General features: G+C 36.0%; 1 pseudogene; it reads right to left on the bottom strand.

Annotated features, from left to right (window-relative positions):
- Positions 1 to 2,590: 2,590 nt before the first annotated feature.
- LOC119060900 (WD repeat domain phosphoinositide-interacting protein 2-like) overlaps positions 2,591 to 22,750 on the bottom strand; it is a 149,685-nt pseudogene continuing 129,525 nt past the window's right edge.

Below are 22,750 nucleotides of genomic sequence, written 5' to 3'. Positions count from 1 at the left end.
GTATATTAAGGTTTATATAAAATTCTCTGGATTTTAATTAATTCAAAGCTTCCTCTAAAAAGAGATATACTCATTGTCTTTATCAATCCTACAATAAAGGAAAGATAATGATAAATGAGAAGCTGAGAAAATATTTTAACTATCAGTGACAAATAAAAATATTTTGTCTGTAGATTTAAATAAATTTGTCAATCAATAACATCCACAGTTCACTACATAGAATAAATTGAATTCTGTTCATATTCTTTTTTCCAGGTTAATCACGAAGGACATGTTTATAAATTATTTTGTGTTATACTTCAACAGAGAATTCAACTCTCCTCCATTCTAATAATGGCTAGTTAAAATAAGAAATCACTGACAGCCACTCAGTCTTATCTTTACAGGTAGGGACCACCTTTCCTCAGCACTATATACCTTACCTGAGACTAAGAGAACGGCTATTTATATGTAGACCATAATATGCAGCACGAAGTCCCTAAGCTCAAGTTAGTATAAAACCACCTTTCAGATCCATTGTTACAGAAAGACCAGAGCAACACTAACTCTCCATGTGAGTGTTTCATATTTCAAAAGTTACAAGTTTTCAAGAGAGCACGATAACTATTTTTGGAAATTTGCAAATCTAGACCAATCTCTACCCAACACTCCATTTACTAATTTTGACTAAAATCAGCCTTGACTAATTCCAGACTAACCTTGACTAACTCAGTGCTCTCAGCACCCTGGTTGTTTCTTCTCTTTTGAGACATCACTCAGACCCTATAGACAGAGTGTTCTCCCTTGCTCAGCAGATTTACTGAGCTCAGCTTTTTAATTCCCAAATGCTTCCTTGGCAGCCTTTGTATGGGGATTCTAACATTAAATAAGTTTAAATGTCTGTAACAATAAAGCTAACAATGAGAAAGCAAGGTTTGCTTCTTGCCTAAAAATTAGCTAAATGTATTAGTTTAATGCATCTTGATTGGTACTCTGGTCCTCATGCTTAATTGAAGAGATGGGGGTGGGCTTAAACCCCAAATATACATTGAAGTAGAGTTTAACTGCTGCCCTTACTGTCGCACAAATGAGTGGTTAATATGTTTGAAAAAATCCTCAGTCCCTGAAAGTAATAAAAATGTCTCAGCATAAACATTCACAGAAGTTTTCCAACAACTTCTTAAAATAGCTTAGGTTGTCCCAGCTGTACTCACGGGATATCTTAACGTAGACTGTAAATGGATTCCACTGTTCACGAATTGTTAAAAGGGACCGCCCCTGTTCTGGCTCCAGAGCTGTATTCATAAGAAACCTACAGAGAGTTCTTTGAATTTTCACAGCATGTAGTAATCATTATCAAGCTAATTTGTGTGACACCTAGTGAGAGAAGTAAATATTGCTACCCTTCTTTAACAAGTGAGGAAAGTGAGACATAATGGAGGTCAAGTTTCATTTCTAATCCACTGTACCAATTAAAAGCTTTTTTCCCCTCATTTCCAAGCCTCGGACAGAGCCATCATTCTATTGTAATATTATTTGTTCCAAATCAGTGGAGTCTAAACAGAGAAGAGAAGTTCATGATGTTTAGAACATCAGTTCACCAGTGAGGATAATTCCATTAATAGGATTTTAATATGTTTTATCTATAGAGATCAATATAAGCCCTGTTTTGTTATTTCAACATAAAATATAAACAAACTGCTTAATATATATAATGACTACAGTAGCATCAAACTGTTCATTGTCTGGGAAAGGAACAGTCCCTTACATTAAATGAATGACAACAACTGCCAGTTAGGCATTATAAAAGAACAGCTTCTAAACATAACTTTATGTAATAAAAATCCTTACCCTCATTTCTTTCTTTTCATTCATCCAACAAAACAGCAGAGAGTTTGGTTGGTCTGGAGTATATGCAGACTAAAACTTGACTTTGCTCTGATAAACTATACTTACCAACATTGAAGTAAAATATTTCATGCAAATTATAAATATTATCTCATGCATCACTTACAACAAGCCTGGTATAAGAAAAGCAGTGTTACTCTCCTTATATAGAAACAGGGAAACTGAGGCACAAAGTGCTCATGTCGCTTCCCTGAAACAAGCAAGGGATGATAGAGGCGAGAACCCATGGACAAAGCTTCAGTCCAATGGCTACAATTTTAAGTAAAAATTCTCTTGGTCAAAAGAAGACTATGATTACTTAAATATGAGTAGACTATATTAGCTTAAAAGCAAAATTTCCAAAAACTATTGCCACATTAAACTCCTTAATATAATAATAATAATAATAATAATAATAATAAATTCCTTAATATAAGTAAATGCCAAACTAAAAGACATTTAGATCACTATAATACTCTTTAGTTGTACCTAATATCACCCTGATGCTCTGTTTCTAAAGGTACAGTTTTTTGTTTTGTCATGAAAGTGAAAATCATATTACTGGTATTTCTCAACAATAGAAAATGAGACTGCAGCTACATTTTTCTCTTTTTTGTCTCTGCCTTCCTTTCCCACCACACAGGTCAAAGTTTATAGAAGCATAACACAAAGTCCTCTGTCAGTCAGTATTCTTTTGGGGGGGCATAGATTTCACAGGTCCAGCTCAGTCACTCTGAGGAATTATGGGAGGATGCTTGCTGTCCTATTCCAGCTGCAGGATGCTGCTGGCTTCCTCTTCCAGACAAGTGCCCCCCACTGCACCCAGCTTCTCTGTGTAGGTAGGTCTTGTAGGAGATGCAGGCACCTGAGAAACTTTGGCTACAGTTGTGCTGTACATTTGAGTTCGACAGGGCAGTCGTGAGAGGTGAAGTCTAAGATTTCACTGGTTGTCTCATACTGCCATCCAATTTGTGTGGTTTCATCAGGGGGCATTGCCCCACTTCTGGGAGTCAAGGTTATACATGTACAAGTATCCATAGCAAGCTCCCACCAGCAATCTGGGAATCTTTTGAACTGTGGGTAGGGCACAAATGTTTTCATGGCCACAGAAAGGCCAGAAGTCTGTGGCAAAGTCTCTGCCCTGGTTGAACATTTCTGTACTTGGGAGGGAAAGGAGCTGGGGGAAGCCATGAGCACCTTGCCAAAGTACGCAGTCCAGGTGGTGGGCTCCTCCTGAGGTTTTCCCTGCAGTCTTGAGTTTGAGACTCAAGATGTGCACAGTCTCAGTGTCGCTGGAGGTGGAGAGGAGCACACCATTCATGCTGAAGACCAGGGAGCAGATGCCCACATACCTCTTAACTCCTCTCTGGAACTCAAACAATTTCTGTCCCTCTGGAATGAAATATACCCTACTTGTGGTCACCTTCTCTGAAGCAGTGGTGAGACTGGTTCCACTAGCATCACAAGCCAACTTGGCTAAAGAGCTGTGGTGAGCTGGGGTCATGTTGGCAGCTCTCAAGTTAATGGTGACGAAGACCTGCACCTCTCACATGGTGGCACTGCTGGGTAGCAGTTGTCATTGTTGATGGACACAGGCCTATGGCTATCTTGGAAGGGTAGACTCCAAAAAACAGAGGTCTCTTCTCACAGTTCATTTACCTGCCAGGTTTGGGGCATCTTTGTAATGGTGCACTGTACCTACGTGTCCTGAATGTTGTATATATTCAGAGACTTCCAGGCATACTCTGAGCCTCTGCCTGTTCAACAAAAGAGCCAGTATCATATTGGAGTAGCTGTAGTTGCAGATCTCAGTTCCTTTCTGTAGGTGGCAAACTTTTACCTTCATAGGAGCTTTGAGGGCAATGATGGCTGCCAAGCTGCTTCAGAACAATCTTTCTATGTTGTACACATCTTCAATATAGTGCATTCATAGATCTGTTCCAGCTTATCCACAGAAGAAAGGAAGAAAGATTTATAACCCAACATCTTACCAACAGCTGGGGACCAGGTGAGAGCCAGATGATGGAGAAGAGCCAGTAGCTGTGCTTGGTGCCCCTTTCAGTGATGTCCTGGTTGAGGTTGGCCAAGAGCAGCTGGTGGACATTGGCCTCACCTCTCTGACTGGCCAGGCTCAACTGTGGGTACCCAGTGGGTGCTCCTGGCCAGGGGGCTTGCATAGTGGGCTGGGGTCACATACACATTTACAGTTGGTACCCAGTGGCTCATTGCCCTATGTTCAATCATCCTGCCCCATCCTGCCCCCGCTCTTGTTTGGTATAGTTTTTTTTTTCTTCTGGATTCTAAATTTCAGAAAGGTGATATAATTCTCATTAAAGTATTCATATGATCTTGTTTATTTTAAAATATACTTCTGTATTTCAATTTAAGAAAAATAGGCCATCCTTGTTAATACCCGAACCAAGATATCACCAGTTTTTTATTGCATGCCTTTAAATACATTTAGTTATCTTCCATTGACCTCATTATAAACTCTTAGTAATATAAAAGGAATTCATGATATCACATCTCTCATATACACTCTCTCCATCAAATGATTTTGAGTAATGAATGGGGTCTATACTTCAAATCCACTCATTTTAAGAGATTTTTCCATAAATAAGGTATAAAGCAATTAAAAGCCTGTCATCTAGTAACTGATATACCTTAATTATTAAATAAGCCTCTTACCTGAAGTCTCCTGCCGTGTTTCACATAGAAATTGGACTATGGAACTAGGTTAGGTATAAGAAAATAAAGTTTAGAATTTAAATGTATAACCAAAATATTGTTAAATACAAGGGGGAAAATATTCTCATAATAATCAGGAAAATAGATATTTTTTACTTTAGCTAAAAGGTTAAAAAGAGCTCATAAGAGCAGACTAGCAAATAATTCATTGTCTATGCAAAGAAACCTCAGATAGTGATACTAATAACAAAAATAAGTGACATTTAATGAATATGCTTAGAATTGTACTTAACATTTCACATAATTATCACATTTAATTCTCACACAAACTCTGTGAAGTAGTATTGCCATTTTATATGTGAGAAAATACATTGCGGTTTATATCAGTTTTCTTGAGGATACTAGTCCTGTTGGATTAGGACAATGAGCCTAACAATCTCATTTTAATATTATTACCTCTGTAAAGACCATATCTCCAAATAAGGTCACATACTGGGGTTTAGGACTTCAACAAGTAAATTTGAAAGACTACAATCTGCCTAAGTATTTGCCTAAGTAAAAACATGTTGAGCCTCTACTATGTGGTAGGAAATACCCTCAGTGTTTGGGAGAGAAATAAATAGTAACACAATCCCTGGTAGAAGATAGGGATATCTTAGCTGAGCCCTCCTTACTTTTCAGAATGAGGTCTAGATGGGTTTAGCTGTCTGAACTCTGCCAAGGAGCCAGAATAGAGGAATGATCTCTGGATCATTTCCAGAGTTACAGCAGAGATGGGAACCAGGAAAGAAGAGTGAGCCTAACCAGAAAGTACAGGAAGTGTGTGGTTTGGTGTCTCTAAAGATAAGAAACAAGGCTGGGTTGAAACCCTGTGAGACCAAGGGAATGAGTTGAAAATCAAATTAATCAAGTTGTAATCCAGCAGAAGTGGAAGGTCCATTGTTGGATGGCTTAGAATTTCATCAGCTGGAAGTAATTCCAAGAGTTGAGTGATGACACACTTTATCCACCAGATAGGGACGTGGTTTAGAATAAAAGGGGGTGCTATAAATAGGTCAATGGGTACAACAGGGACATGTAGACACTGTACTAGGCAACCTAGAAAGGATGGTCACTCTCAAATCAGGGGTGTAATGACTGAGAGGATTAGTTCAGCCCTAAGTTTTGAATTGTTTTAGAAACAAGAAACAGTCTAATTCAACTTTATGAGCAAAATGCAACCAACATATGTACAAAAAGAGAACATAGGAGAGGATGATGAGCAGCAGATGGGTTCACAAAAGAAACAACATCTGAGTTGAGGTGTGATGAATAAATTAGAATTTCAGGTATAAGTGAAGATAAGGAAAGAGTTCCCAGAGAGAGGAAAAATATATGGAAAGTATGGAGTCAGAAAATATTATAGTGAGTTGTATGGTTCATTCTTTTATGCAATGATTATAATTTAAGTACCTACCATGAGAAACACACTGATCAAAGAGCAAGGAAACAGTAAAACATGTATCAGTTAATAATATAATACTGGTACTTATAGTCTATTGTGGGAAGATGAACCATTTTTTAAAAATGGTTCATCCTTATTAATACCTGAAGGAAGATTATTTTCTTTATTGCTATCTTTTAAATTATACTACATTCATCTTCCGTTATCATAAATGGTTGGTGATATTAGAAGAATGCATAATATCACCTCTCTAATACATGTCTAAAGCAGCTCACCTCATCAGACAAAATGATTTCCTATAAACATAAATGATTATTTAATTTCAGGTGCATGTTTGTGATATCTAGAAAATGAAGGAGAGTGTGTATGCATAAAATGTGAACAGATTAGCCTGGTGTTTTAGATGGGGCAATTAGCGTATTTGCCTAACTTTAGCCTGCATCCCCTCTCTCCACAGCTGCTGTTTCTTGATCTTTTCATTACTAAGACATGGAAATTATAGGATATTGAGAGATTGGGAGAAATAATTTCACATGTCACATTTTCTACATAAAGTGCACAAATGAAACAATGTTCAGATATCCCTAGTCTGTTATAGGGGTTCTGCCTAGAAAATAGGTTACCTAAATTGTCCACACAGTCTTATCAGCAGAACTGGTGTTTCTCCCTGATGTTTGGTGGCAGATAGCAGATAGGTACTTTTTTTTTGTAAGAGTAAACATAATTTTTTCTGTAGGACAATTCCCAGGTGACTATTGGAGAAAATAGAAGGCATGCTCTTGTGTTACATTTTGAAAAATAGGGGCACAATTTACAAACTTATAATGAAGCAGAACGAAGCCAGTAGCTTTATCCCAGAGCAAAAATCATATTAATTTATCTGAAGTCATTACTTTCTCCTGTCCTTATTTCCTTCTTCTCCCTCCATATATTTTCCTTTCTTTCCTCTTAAACATCTTTGCTTCCTCTCTCTCTCCTTTGTAAAGCTCAGTAAATATATCAGGGACATCAGCATATGACTAGATCTAAGGAGGGAATTTACACAAAGTATGCCTTCTACCTTGAGACAAATGTAGTGATTGTTGACAATATTTTGTACCTTTAAAAAAGAAAGGCCTACAAGATGGAAGCATAGGTAGACACTGTACCTCCTCGCACAACCAAAAGAAGGATGACAACAATTTAGAAACAAAAACAACCAGAACAGACAGAAAATTGAACTGTATGGAAGCCTGACAACCAAGGAATTAAAGTAGAAATATTCATCCAGACCGGTAGGAGGGACGGAGTCGGGCAGCCGAGTGGAGAGGGGTCTCAGTAAAGTGGCAACTGGCAGACCCAGCAAGGTGATAGACTGTGGAGGGGCCCAGCTTACAAGGTGGCTGGCCGACCTGGTGGTCCCACACTCACTGGCAGATAAACCAGGTAACATTGAGGAGTGAGACAGACCTCACAACCCAGGGTTCCAATTCAGGGAAATAAAGCCTCAGAACACCGATTGAAAACACCTGTGGGGGTTGAGGTGCTGGGAGAGACTCCCAGCCTCACAGGAGAATTTGTTGGAGAGACCCACAGGGTCCCAGAACATACACGAGCCCACCCACCAAAGAACCAGCATCAGAAGGGCCCAGTTTGCTGTGAGAAGCAGGGGAAGTGACTGAAATCCAGCAGAGAGCAGAGCAAGCACCATTGTTCCCTCTCTGACCCTTCCCCCACATACAGCATCGCAACATCGTGACATGAATTATCCCGCCCTGGTGAACTCCTAAGGCTCCACCCCTCATTTCTTAACAGACCACTGAGACAAAGAAAAAAATAATCTAAATGAAATAACAAATCAAAGCTTCAGAACTAATACAACTGGGCAATGAAGACATAGACGCCCTATCAGATGAACAGTTCAAAACACTGGTAATCAGGATGCTCACAGAATTGGTTGGATTTGGTTGCAAATTAGTTGAAAAAATGAAGGCTACACTAAGAAAAATAAAGGAAAATGTACAGGGAACTAGTAGTGATGGGAAGGAAACTGAAACTCAAATCAATGGAGTGGACCAGAAGGAAGAAAGAAACATTTAATCAGAACAGAATAAAGAAACAAGAATTTTTTTAAAAAATGAGGAGAGGCTTAGGAAATTCCAGGGCATCTTTAAACATTCCAACATCTGAATTATAGAGGTACCAGAAGTAGAAGAGGAAGAGCAACAAGCGAGAAACTTATTTGAACAAATAATAAAGGAGAACTTTCCCAATCTGGCAAAGGAAATAGACTTCCAGGAAGTCTAGGAATCTCAGAGAGTCCCAAAGAAATTGGGTCCAAGGAGGAGTACACCAAGGCACATCATAATTACATTATCCAGGATGAAAGATAAGGAGAGAATCTTAAAAGCAGCAAGAGAAAAAGAGACAGGTATTAACAAAGGAGTGCCCATAAAACTGTCAGCGGATTTCTCAATAGAGACCTTCCAGGCAAGAAAGGGCTGGAAAGAAGTATTCCAGTCATGAAAGTCAAGAATCTATATCCAAGGTTGCTCTATCCAGCAAAGTTTTCATTTAGAATGGAATGACAGATAAAGTGCTTTTCAGATAAGGTCAAGTTAAAGGAGTTCATCATCATGAAACCCTTATTATATGAAATGTTAAAGGTATTTATCTAAGAAAAAGAAAAAAACATGTAGAGTAAGATGACAGCAAACTCACAATTATTAACAACCAAACCTAAAATAAAAAGAAAAACAAACTAAGCAAACAACTAGAACAGAAACAGAACCACAGAAATGAAGATCACATGGAGGGTTGGCAACAGGGGAGTGGGAGAAGGAGAAAGGGAAAAGATACAGAGAATAAGTAGCATAGATGGTAGGTAGAAAATAGACAGGGGGAGGATAAGAGTAGTATGGGAAATATAGAAGCTGAAGAACTTACAAGTATGACACATGGACATGAACTAAAGAGGGGGGAAGTAGGTCGGAGGGGGTGCAGGGAGGAGGGGAGTGAGGGGGGAAAATGGGACAACTGTAATAACATAATCAATACAATATATTTTAAAAAATAAAATAAAAAGGAAGGCCTAGCGATGTTCACTGGAAGAAGAAACAGAATTTATTAACATCCTCCTTTCCTTTAGAAAGGAAAACTGGTAATATGGCAGGCTTCATGTGGAAATTTCCTACATGAGCTCCATAAAAATAGTTTCTGAAGATTATAAACCATTTTTGCTATTAGTTAAACTGAAGTGGGGCCTGACAGAGGCTGGGGCTGAGGATACTGGAAAGACTCAGTCATCAAGGGTCCTGAATGTCAGGTCAGGGGATTGAACTCTATTAAAAAACAAAAACAAAAACAGAAAAACATGGCAAAGTTTAAAATTGGGAAGAAATAACACACTATTTTGATTATAGAAAATTCCTTTTGGTAAGAGTACAAAAAAATCATTAGAGGAATAGTAGTCTATTTAAGAAACAATTACCTTAGACAGGGTAATACAGGTCAGGGTAATGACCTAAACTAAAACAATAGTAGTAAGAAGGAAGAGAGAATGATGGGTTTGGAAACTGTAAATTCTTGTTTTCTGCAGCACCTTGCATAATATCTGGTGATAAATGTTTTTCAGTAAATGCAGTAGAATTTTAGGATTTGGATAATAATTCAGGGGAGAAAAAAAGCAGTGAAGGGATTTAAATATGGCTCTTTTAAATCCAAGCTGTATTTTCTAAACAAGATTTGGGTTTTAATGTCTCATTTATAAAGTTATATGGACACTTAGCACAAATATCATTTGCTTAAGTGCAGATGAGCAATGTTATATTTTTCTTGCTTTAAACCAGTCATATAACTCATTTGACAGCTCAAGCAGGAATTACTAAGACAAAAAACCCTAGCATGAGACTATATAGTCTGTCTCCTAATCGCTCATCCCGAATGACAGATGTGACCAGCTAAACTTAAACCATCCAGGCCTCGTCTGAATCAGGTGCTCTAACAAAAGATGTCTTCCATCCCTGACAACTAGATCATAAGTTTTAGTTTCTCCTGGAACCAAGAAAATAGAGTATGCCTCCATCCTGACCAGTGTGCTTCTTTTCTTTATCTTTAATTTTCCTTTTCTTTATTTTAAAATCCTATATTGATCTAACAGGAGGAAGTATAGCTTTAATTTTGTTATTGACTAGACCTTCCTGCTTGTTCAGTTCCTGTTAACTGCAAAGAGAAGAGTCATTCAGTACTATCTCTACAATCAGCGATAATAACATAACCACTGCACGCTACTTTATGTTTCCATTGTTTTCTCTGCACATATATAAAGTGTCAAGAGTTTTAATCCTTCATGAGCAGTACTCTGTAAATTATAATAATATACTGTACTTTTTGACCTTTTCAATATTGTGTGATCTGGTTGGCTGGTCTCTCTATTTATAGCCCTGCTGAGTAGATGGGAAGGAATGAGTATCCTGCCGTTAATGAAAATATCATATATTGAAAGAGTCAAATGATGATACTGTCTTGGTTCGGATGATTATATTTCACAAGATATACAGCATTAGGCATTGTAATTCTGCTAAATCATTCTGCTGACAAAAGGTATAATGAGATTAGAAAATTGCTAAAAATTAATTCATGTACTGACAGAATTTGTACCTAGGCTAAGAAGAGTGTGACTTTTTAAAAAAAATCTCATTAGAATCCCAAGTTTAAAGTCATGTTCATTTTAACTCTCTACTAATACTTAAGATGGTGTGTTTGGTACTTACGTTAGTAAGTATGGTTAAGAATAATGACAGAGAATTTTCTTTTACAATGGCTTAAAAAACAATGATCAAATTACAAATGACATTTTTATTTCATTGGAAAGTTTCAGCTGTTTTGCCTTTTGAAAATAAGGAATGCATTTTTTTAGGTTCTGTACTAAATGGTTTCAATGATAGAAATAATGTAATAGAAAACATTCTGAGAAAATTATTTATACCATTGCATTTTTGGCTCTATGAATGTGCCCACTCGGGCTATGTTGTCTGCCTAAAGAATGTTTAATGGTATTCTTTACTCTTGTGAACTGTTCATTAAACAAATCAGTGTTGTTATTCAATTTTGTAGGGGATTATTCTTTTACCATAAAGGAAAGGAAAGGAACACATAAGCCAATTTTACTCCAACAGACGGAACTTTTTCTGTGTCAATTTGTGTAACTCCTTTGCCAAAAGTCACTTTTGCCCTGAGAACATGTGGAAGAGAAGATGAGCTCTCTTGCAGTCTTTGTTAATTTGTCATAATATATTAGTGCACATATGAACAGTCTAATTAATATAATTAGGTGCCTGGCTCATTTGGCAGACATCTAAACTCTGCCCGGAGAACCAGTGCATGTATAGCTGAAGATTTCAGGAACTTGGCTTTGCACACCTCCCTCTGTTCGTATTAGTTTTTTTTAATGCATTGTAAATAAAGAACTTTCATTTTAAGGAGACTGACAGTCTCCTCTTCTGAGAGGTAGCAAAGATCTGCTGTGCTGTACAAGTTCATTTTCAATTAGTGTCTTTGATATATTCATTTGAAAAGCTTATGGGAAGCCATTATGTGTTAAAGGATTTTAGACAGGTCAGGTGTGATTTATCATATAAAATGGAATTACAAAGGTTTAGCTTGATTAAATAGCACATCTGTTGGGGAAGTGGTAGGAAGATTTATGAAGTAAGATCAAGTGAAAGAGAAAAAATGAAATAGTTATGTATAGAGTATGGAAAAGGAGAAACAGAACCTATGTGATTGGAGATTCTTAATCATATCTGTGACGGTATTTATATGAGTTCCTAATATATGTTCAGGTATTCTTCAAACCTGGTCTCGTTTTATCCTCACAATAATACTGCAAGATGATCCTGCTATTTGCATCACAGAAAAGGAAACAGGTTCTAAGGAGTTAAATAACTTCCTCAAAGACAAACAGCTAGGCTTAGACATAGCCAGATTACGTCTGGCTATGACAGACATAACCCCTGGGAGGGGTTTCTTTCTTGTCTTCAAGGTCCATGCCTTTTCCATTTCCCCATAATATTCTGTGATTTGTCAGTCCTTCTCTTTCAGACTCCTCCTCACACATGGTAGTGTCTTAGGTCTCAACTAAGTGTCGAAGACATTTCGACCTATCCAGGTACAGTGGGAATTCCTATCCCAAGTGGAGGCTGTCCACAACCTGATAGACAATAAACCAGTCAAAATACATCTTTTTAGCACCTAATATCAAGGTGCCTCTTCCATTAACCAGTCATCACAGGTAAACAAACACACGTATGACAAATAAATTAATGTTTTTATGTATTATTTATCCCTTGCTTTGAACCAGATAGGAACCCAGTTAGCTTCTCTATTGAAATGCTATCTGATAAGGGCTTATTTAATTAACCTTCTTAGAAATACTAAAACTTTCATTTGGATACAGAAGAATTTTGATCTTTACAAGTTACCTGATTTAAAAAGTTTAACAACACAGACTTGTAAAACTCCGATAGAGAAAAGATTGATTATTTTTGTCAGCAAAGCATTTCTGACAATATATAGGAAGCTAATCACCATGATTATTTTATATGGCTGACCTTGCACAATGAACAATTACAGTCAATATTCATTTATCATAGAGGGCAGGCCCAAGATCAGAAGGACACTGGACTAATTTATGCTACCTGATCCTTTTAGAGTACCAAATGGTACTCTACTGCTAGATATAAAAGGGAACTCATAGCCACCCTAAGAATTTATGGAATATCCCAATAATATCAAAGAAACATACTCATGCTCAAAAAAGTCTTCTCAAATAAGCTTTGGATATCCAACTTAAAAACATATAAAGGAAAACAAATTCTGTAATTATCATATTTGCTTCAAATATATTGCTTCTAAAAATAAAAGAGAAACCAAATATGATTATGCTTTGTTTATTATATTTCTCTAATGTCATAATTCCTATACATACTTAAAAGATTATTCAGATTTTCCACTTGTTATGAAATTTCAAAAAATTAAACATTTCTTAAGGTAAATAGGATATTAATCAAGAATTATAAAGTTGATTTAGCATTATATGAGGTAATTCCACTTTGCTGCAATATTTGATCTGTGTATTAAGTCAAATCAAGCTACAGTAATTAATGGCATAGCATAGCATAGAAAAATATTTTTCCTTTATTATCTTTGTATTAGTAGTACATAGAAAAATTATTTCTCAAATTATGATTTGGAACTTTTTAGTGTCATGTATTACCATTTTTAAAATTCTACTTGGGGAAAAGTGCCTGAAAAGGATGCATGTTTTGGATCCTTAAGTGGAAATTTGTTTGGAGAAAAAAGAGGAACAAGACAAAGAATATTGGTTACATAACTGCAAAGTCCCAGTAGGCTGGACAGACTGTTTAACACTGTTATGTCCAGTGTGTATGCTACTTGGCTAAAGCATTAAAGAAAATCTCATGGATATGACTTCCCAATATTTTCTGCTGGGTGTTTCTATTAAAGGACATTCATCAAGTAGGACCCCCAATGTGAAGTTGTTCAGTAGAATCTCAGGCAGCTCTTGCTTCAGTGGTGAGCATAGAGATCACTATATCTCCCTTCACTGATTTATGGGCTTCCATGATTGCAGCTTTGTGTAGTAAAGACCCCTATAAATTTTACTTCTTCTAGGGCTTGATGAAGAGATTGTACACAGTGTGGGATTTTGTTCTGTTTTTTTGTTTTTTTTTAACTGAGTTGGCACTCTTCAAAGTGCCCACTAGCAGCTGTGGAGATAAGTATCTGCAGTTTTACAGTAACCAGCTCCTGTCAGGATCTATAATTTCATTACAGAAAAAAGAGTCGTTGGGCTAAAATTTGAGGTGCAAAAGCTCAGTGTGAAGGGAGAGAGGGAGGATGAGGGGGAGAAGAATATACACAGGCATTTACGGTGAACTCTCTGTGAGATGGATGATCTCCCACCACACACTTCGACAAAACCACCCACAGTAACTTTATGGTCCTAACCTTGCATTTCAAATTAGGGAATACATAATTGAGAAACTCAACTTTCTGGCCGATATATTTGATATGCAGAAATAACTATTGTGAATAGGTAGAATTTGGAAAGTAGAATTTGAACTCTTTTCATCGATTTCATTATTTTGTTGCAGATTCTCTCACCTCATGGTCAACAGTTCACAAGTTTATAAATTAATCACCAATATTTTTTTGTTAATTTAATGCATGTTTGTGTCTTACTTGTGTCTTAAATGTTTTATTTGTTTCTTTAAGAAATTTGTGTTGTGTCTAGAGTATTAAAATAAATTTACAAAATATAGAAAAAGTACCCTAAAGTTGACATAAATCTTCTCCTAGTTATGACTTTACTGTTTCCTCTTGAATTCTCAAAATTCTATTCTATTTCTTCCTCTAATTTCTTCCTCTAATTTACTTCCATTTTTACCCTTCAGGGATTTAAATGTTAAGGAAAAAAAACAGGTATATTTTAAATAAATAAGGTTAATAATAATAAGCCCTAAAAGAGTATCTAATCTATACCACATTCTCTACAAACACTGCATAAACATATATGTCTGTATTATTATGTATATCATCATTTTTATTATTATATAAAAAAACCCTCCAAGAACAAAAATTCCCAAACTAAACCAAAACAAAGTCCTTGAGTTAGCCAGGTCCATACCCAAAGTAAGTGTGTGTTTTGTTAATCAGTAATAAAAATTAAAAAACTGAGCATTTACTCTTGGTTAACTGACCTAATCATTCAGGGTTTGTACAGTCTTAATGATGGTCTGTCTTCCTGAAGACTCAGCCTCATATTTCCTGTGCCTGTGCTGGCCAGGATAAGAAGAACATTAGGAGCTCCGTTCTCAAAAGCTACTCTAGAATTTGCTCCATTACTCAAATCTCTGTACTGATCACTTAAGTGGGTATGGACCACTTGCACAATCACCAAAATGTAACTTTCCTGTCTCTTACACTGGCACGTCCCTTCTCCTTCCTCCTTAGCAGTTGGTATCCTCATTGGAACTGGAGCTCTGCTACTGACTCCTAACTGGAATTTTGCCTAGCTCTTGTCAACACCTTTTCTCTCCCCCACTTTTCTGCTCTGGCTTGGGGTTTTTCCTGCAAATACTAGAGAAATACCCAAACATATTGCCACCAATCTCACTTTCATTCAGTATTATCATTAAGCTGATAATTGCCACAATTCGTCTGTGAAATGGGACCTCCTGAACATCAGCTCCAGTTGATTAAGTTATAGTTTAGACACTGAAAGTTGAATATATGTCCATTTCACATGACATTCAGTGCTATAAGTGGGTGGTCTATTTTAGCCCAAGTTCCAGCCTCCTCCCCTTCCCTAACACCTTGAAGCCAATGTTAGGATGTCAGTGTCACTGTTGGGCAAAGACAGATCCTTGTTTTGTGGAATTGGAAGCTTACTCATATAAAATGTGTGTGGGGCCTTTTTTAGAACAGGAACACACAATTATGAATATAAAATTTAATTTAAGGCCTTGGGAGAGCCCCAAGCAAGTGAGGGGATCAACCCGAAGCTTAAGTTTCAATAGTCTGCAGGTAAATATGCCTGGACCTCTGAGGATGAAGGGGGCAGTTAATAACACCCATATATTTCTATCCCGAAACAGTGTAGTGGAGAATATATATAGTTCATTTAGTTAAACTATACTTTTAAGTTTTTTACTTTGAAATACTTGTAGACTTACAAAAAATTGCAAAAGTAGCATGGGAGTTCTTGTTTATGCCTCACACAGCTTCCTGTAATGTTAGGGTTGTACACAGTACCCATGTTATCAGAGTTAACACTGGTACAATACTATTAACTAAACTATCAACTTTATTTTTTAGTTTATACTAATTTTTTCACTAATGCCTTTTTTTGTTTCAAGAGCCAATCCAGAACAACATAATGCATTTCATTGTGATGTCTTCGTAGTATTTTCCAAAATATGGTATTTTCAGTCTCTCCTTGTCTTTCCTGACCTTGACATTTTTGAAGAGTACTAAACAGTTATTCTGTAGAACTCCTCTCAATTTGTTTTTTCTAATATTTTCTAAAGAGTGGTTTAAGATTTTCATTTTTAGCAAGAACACCACATAAGTGATACACCTTTCTCAGTGCATCAATGTCTATTTGTCTTTTTACTGGTGGTGATGGTATTGACCCCTTAATTAAGATAGTATCTGCTGAGTATTTCCATGGTAAAGTTGTTTTTTTACTTTGAAATGAATAAATATATATAATTCTTTCATTTCTCTTCAAACTTTTGCAGACTCATTTTAGCATCCATCCACAGATTATTTTTTTAGAACTATTCTGTAGTTCTAATGGTGGTTTACTGTTTTCCTCATTCTTTCTTTGCTTATTAATTGGAATTCTTCTGTAAGACAGCAATAATTATTGTGAACAAGATCTACCATATGCACAGTTATTCAGTGACTTATTTAATAAACTATGAATATCTTTTATTCTTGTTACTAAACAAAAAAAAAAGGTTGTTTTTTTTTTCTGTCTGTTGCCACAAAAGCTAAACTCAACAAATGCTAGTATAAAAAAGTTTTTATTCAGGTTCTACTGATCTGGGAGAATGAGGAACTTCCTATCTCAATGCCTATTTCCTCAGCAAACCATGGAAAAGGGTTTCTGATGCAATTTAAAGCACAGATATTTGAAGCCCACAGACGGCTGCTACAAGGTCATCCAGGTAGCCTATCTTGTTCCCGGCTGCTGTTCATTTTAGGCCCCCTCTTAGAAGCTGCCTGTGGAGCCAAGTGGCCAAATGCCATGGAGCAGCTAGGGCTGCAAGGTTGTACTAATGCACCAGTAAATGCATCACCTGGTTGAGGGGGGAGAGAGAGAGACTGAGAGTCCTGCCTGGAGGCCACGTGGCCCATCGAGAGAAAAAGTCAGAACATTGTGACAGTCCAGGTCACCAAGAAGAGTGGTGAGCAAGAGACAGTAAGAGAGAGTGTCTTTGTTCCCCTAGGACTGTGCTAGTTTGGATGTGGGACATACCAGGTGCTTTCTCAAAATGACCAATCAACCTACCAAACTTTACTGTACTTTGGGAGGGTCTACTTCCCAATCAATCTCTTCTTTTCCCAGGCTGGACTGACAGGCCTCTTTGGTGCAGCACCTCCCCCTGTGCCATTTTGACTTTTGTGGCTCATGTGCCTGTCTTACCCTGGTCCCAATTCGCAATCTCATGCTGCAGGGGCAAGGAAGAAAGGCTTTCCCACGCTCACTGTAACAACCTTCCCCTGCTGCCATCTTGGCTGATGGGGAAACTCCTCCAGTGTTCCAACAACTCTGCACCCCCCATTCTCTAGTTCCCACATGTAGCCTGTTAGCCCTACTTGGGGCCTGCCAACAAAGAGCAACTGAACCAAAAAGGCCTAGAAACCCCACACAGTCTCTCAGGCAGCACAGCCAAATGGGGGGCTCAGTGGGAAGGGCAGAGCATCTGTAGCCAGGGGCAGGGCATCTATACACAGGGTGGATTGACCACAAGACATGCATTTGGTTACTCAGGCAATGCAGCCTCATGCCTTGCAGAAGAGCAACCTGGTACTGTACTGTGAAACTCAGTGTCCTCATCAAGTCCTCAGGAAGTTAGCGAAGGCATTCTTCGACTGCCTGCATGCCCTCAAACCTCCAACTTCCATCTTTGGGTATCACTCTGAGGGTTATAATCTAGTGTTGTCATTATTTATTTTGTTGCTCAAATTATTCTAGTTTTGGCCACTAGGAACTCTTTCAATTTGGCTCCTCTGTCAAAAGTAATTTTGAAATAATTTATCTCTTGGCTTTTTCAAATGCCTTGAAGAAGACCTTCCACAGTCAAATTTTCTAAATGCACTCTGTGTTTTCTCCTATTCGATGACTTTATATACAATGGCTACTCCCACATCTGAGCCTTTAAGCCTGCCACTCCTTTCTTGCCCCCGTTCAAGTGCGCTTGCTTCCTGGAGTCCTTCTTTGTATTTAACTGTCCACTAAGAAAGCTCTAAGTCCCTCCTATAAGCCTTGGAAGGTGTGAAGAATGAAGACTATTAGGCTGGCCAAGTGTTCTCTTTAGCTTCCAGACAAAGGGAAAGAATGACTAATTTTTGCCCAGCCTGTAGTTACATACCAGACTTACTAATATGTCCTTAACATATGATCTCTTACAACTTGCCTTACCACCTATTTTAGAAATGAAAAAACTTACTTCAAGTGACTTGTTCAAAGTAGCACTGCTAGTAAGTGCTCTACAGGATGATGTGTCTCATAGACTTGTACCGAGGCTACTTTAGAGAAGTATATTTGTAAAGAAGGATTATGCTTGAAAGAGAGAGAAAGTAAGGAAGGGAGATTGTAGATGGGCTACAGGATGAGCAACTTCATGAAAATAAACAGGGTATAACTATAAAGAGATTGCCTCAATGTTCCACATTTCAATATCATAAGATTTGTGCTTTTAGGAAGAGGTTCTGTGAAGATACTGTGGGCAGAAAAGCAAAAAATATATATATAAAATATTTTAAAAATAAAGAAAACCAATTTTTAAAACTATCTTTACTTTAAATGAAAAATTCCATGTACATTAAGGTTGAAGTAGAACTGAAAATGTGGCACATTTTGATTAAAATCTGTTTTTTCATGTTTTGTCAAGGAAAGAGAGGGTTCAGCAGCCTTGTATTGGGAATATCTAATGCCTTTTTTGTAACAATGATGAAAATTAATCCCTTGATTTTTGACATCCCTCACTCCAAATTTTACAAAATGATGGATCACCTAGCAATCCATTTCTTTCAAAAGATATAGTTAAAATTGTCCTATCCTTAATTATTTTAGATAATCATAATTTATTTGAATATGTTGTAAGCAAACAGTGATTTATGCTTATTCATCATAATGTTTTTTGTGGCAAGCCTAAAAGTATTCATATATAATATATGCTTATATTTTCAAATGTTGCTTTCAATGCAAATTCTATGCATATTGCTTATAAAGAGTGAACGGTATCAGCACTTATTTCTATAGGCTACCAACTTAGGAATGTTGAAAATGTTTTCATGAGGGCAGTATCAAAGTTAAGAGAAAGTAATTACAGAAATGAAGAAGAAAATTATATTTTATTGTGCTATGTCACATAATACTAGAAGGACAAATGTTTGTACTACATAAAGTACTCACTCATATGTGATGTCTATATATGTGGGAACTCCATGATAAATTCCAAAATGAAGGAAAATAACCTCCATTTCCTTTGGCTCCTTAGAACTGCTGCTTCTCCATAGAAATACATCACTTAAAAAGTCTACAGCCAGAATTCAGAAGACTATGGTTTAAACTAGATGAATTGATGTAAACAAGCATTTTAAATGCCTTTTAAGGAATAAGAGAAAGACTTGGACATTTTGAAAGTATTCTATGGAAATGTAGAGTAGGTAAAAATTTCAGGTGGGGAAAAACTAGCAAAAATTGGGAAAATAAGGGACATATGCAGAAATAGCAGGTAGGACAATGAGAAGTAAGCTTTGGAATGTAGGCTATAATTATATTGCCAAAGCAAGGTCTTTGCATTTTATTCATAAGCAGGAAAAAATCATTCAGATCTTTTTTTGATGTGGTCAGAAGGATACCGTAAAATTTGAATTTGACACTAAGCTAAACTGGAGAAGTATATTACAAGAGGTAAAAACAGTTAGAAAGTTACTAACTGTAAGAGGTAGTACATATTTTATATTTTAAATATTTATTAGTTAAAAAGTAGAATGGGAAAAATTAATGTAAAAAGTATCACTAAGTTAATATTTGCAAGGATTATTGGTTTGTGAGTTAGAAATATTTTTTCTTGTAAAAAGCTAGTAAGGTTATTTTTTATATTGACAAGAATAATTGAATTTATCAAAGAATCCAAAAGTTTTTTATGTACTTTTCAGAAATCATTTAAAATATATATTTAAGAATCATCATTTATAAATAAAAATCCATTTCTAATTAAAATATATTAAAATTGATTTTATATACAACCCATATTGATATTTTCATTTGAATCTGTAATACATGATATGTATTCTTTATATTATTCAGTTGCCATTTTAGCATCTATTTAGATGTAATGTTTTACTGAGTATTAATTATATCTCTGACTTAATTTAACTTTCACATTTCCTTATCATATATATATAAAACAAGGTAATTTAGAGTAAGGAAGAAACAATATTTATACTTTTAATTTTCCTTATGGTTATCTATAGTAGATAAATTAATATGTGTTTAATTTTTAACTGTCATATGAAACCAAAGATTAGTTCAACATGAATTAGTAAGAAACTTTAGTGTAATTAGTATAACAGCAGCAATTATATTGGATATTTATCTTTGAAATTATCCTAAACTTTATGAATGTTGATATTTGTGAAAATGTAGTTTTAGTCCAAAAAATTCTATTCTTTTTTTAAAGAGAATTTATGAAACTTCAAGTATTATATTTTCATTTTAGCCTATTTTTCAAATTTTTTAAATTAAATTATTGAGGTTACATTAGTTAATAAAATTATACAGGATCTATAATACATTATGTGTATATTGCATCATATATTGCCCACTCAAAGTCAAATCTTCTTCCATCATCATATGTTTGACTCTAATATATGGATCAGGAGTTACATTTCATAACAGGCAAAATGGAAGGCTAACATCTTGAAACTCCTTATTATAAGAGTAAATTTTCTAAGATTTCTGCAAGAGGAATGTTGGGTATCAAGATCAAATTCCTTCATATTAAGAAGAGAAAATAATATAAAACTATATGAATGTAAGTATATTCCTAAATTATTACTATGTGGGGTGTGTGTGCGTGTTCACATATTGCTATCTTTCCATCTCCTGTGGCTCTGGAGATGCAAAATAACATAGATCTTATGTTTTAGATAGGAGGACTTTATTAGACCACTTGGTTTGAAATAGCTACATGATAAACCACCTTGGGTACACAGTAATTGCCTCAAAATCATTTATCCATAAAATATGCATATATATCCCTTCCTTTAAAGAAGAAAGGCAATTTGATATCTCAGTTCCCTCTTTTCTATCAATAGCATTCACTGAATAGCACCAACAAAAGTATGTCCCCCAAATTAGTTTTATTAGAATCATTACTCTGACCTTCAAAACACCGTAGGAAATGTTTTTGGCTTCTGTTTATATATTGAACAAATTGCATCAATATTAAGCATAGGATAAGCAAAACTATTCCATTGCAGTCCTGGAAAAAAATAAGCATATATTCCAAGGATTTACCATATACAAAGATTATACAAGTTACTGTTGGATTTATGCATATAAGTCATTGTTGTCTTTCTTAAAGAGCTTCCAAAGTGGTGGAGATAAGGCATGTATGTAAATCACTGTGATGTAAAGCAGAACATGCTAATATGAGTAGATCATATGATTAGAAGTACTAACAAATGCTATAATATTTCAAAGAAGAAAGGCATAAACTACAGCTGGGTTTATTAAATAAGAGTCTTTAGGAAAAGTAGGACTTGACTTGGGCATCAAAATCAAGTAAGAGAAAAAAGTTAAATATTAGAAGATTGGAAAATACAGGTTGAGAGAATAGCAAGGCAAAGTCATAAATATGGAACACGTTTGGAGTCTTGAAAGTGTTAGCCCTCCTTGTTCTTCATTCCAAGAATTCACAGACTTAGATTTTGAATAACTACATCGGGCCCCAACTACACCTGATGTCACATACCACAGCTGAGTTTTGACCTCCTTGATTACCAAATGAACCTCCTGGTTTGGGTGTGCATCCTCGGTGTGCCTGATGAGCTGGATGTTTCATTCAGTTCCTTCCATGTTTCACCTTGACTCCTGCTTCTGTCTTTCTACCTTATAATATTATCCTTGAACTACTTCCCCTTCTTCTCACTGTCTTGCTGCCCTGTGGCCACCTCAGAAACACAATGGAATAAAATATGTTATGTTCCAGAGATGCTAAATTGATTTTCTTGTAAGCAGCGGAAAATTTGTGGGCTCGGGTAGTAGAAAACAAAACTGAAAAGTTACTGGGGAACAGTAGGCAGCAGTAAATCACATAGATTTTATTCAAGAGGTCAGTATTACCACTTTTTTGTTATATTTTCCTACTATATTTTATTCATTTTTCATTGACATTGAGTCATTTAAAAATTTCATATTTGTCCTAAGCAATACTATTCACATAATCATTGTTTGAAGTAACAACTAAATTTATGCCTATTGTTATAGCTATACAACTACTAAAAATAATTGTTTTCTCAACTTTTAATCACTCTCATGTGTCTCATCCTTTGTTAAATGATGTTATAATCAAAAGACAGCTATTAAAGATTTAGCCAAAGAATTTTAGCAAGATTAACCTTAGGATATACAGGATGATTTCAGGTGGGAAAAGAGAAAACAAAGGTAAATGTATGAGCTAATAAAGACCTGTATTAGAGTCTTAACTGAGGGAATTAATTTTAAAAAAAGGAAATAATGGATAGAGATCAGGTAGAAATAAGGATAGAAAATCAATATCTTACTGATAATATGAAGTCACTGGGAAGTTTAAAGGGTTAAAATAATGCCAAATTTTGAGTCTTGGCACCTGGAGAAATGATGATACAATGAATAAAAGTGGGCTGGAGGAAGCACTGAGAAAAAAGATGATTAGCATAGTTTTGATGCTATTAAACCTAGGGATA

This window comes from Artibeus jamaicensis, unplaced genomic scaffold (genome assembly GCF_021234435.1).
Source record: "Artibeus jamaicensis isolate MK-2021 breed Jamaican fruit bat unplaced genomic scaffold, CSHL_Jam_final contig_465, whole genome shotgun sequence".
NCBI lineage: Eukaryota > Metazoa > Chordata > Mammalia > Chiroptera > Phyllostomidae > Artibeus > Artibeus jamaicensis.
This window is presented reverse-complemented; position numbering and strand designations above follow the sequence as displayed.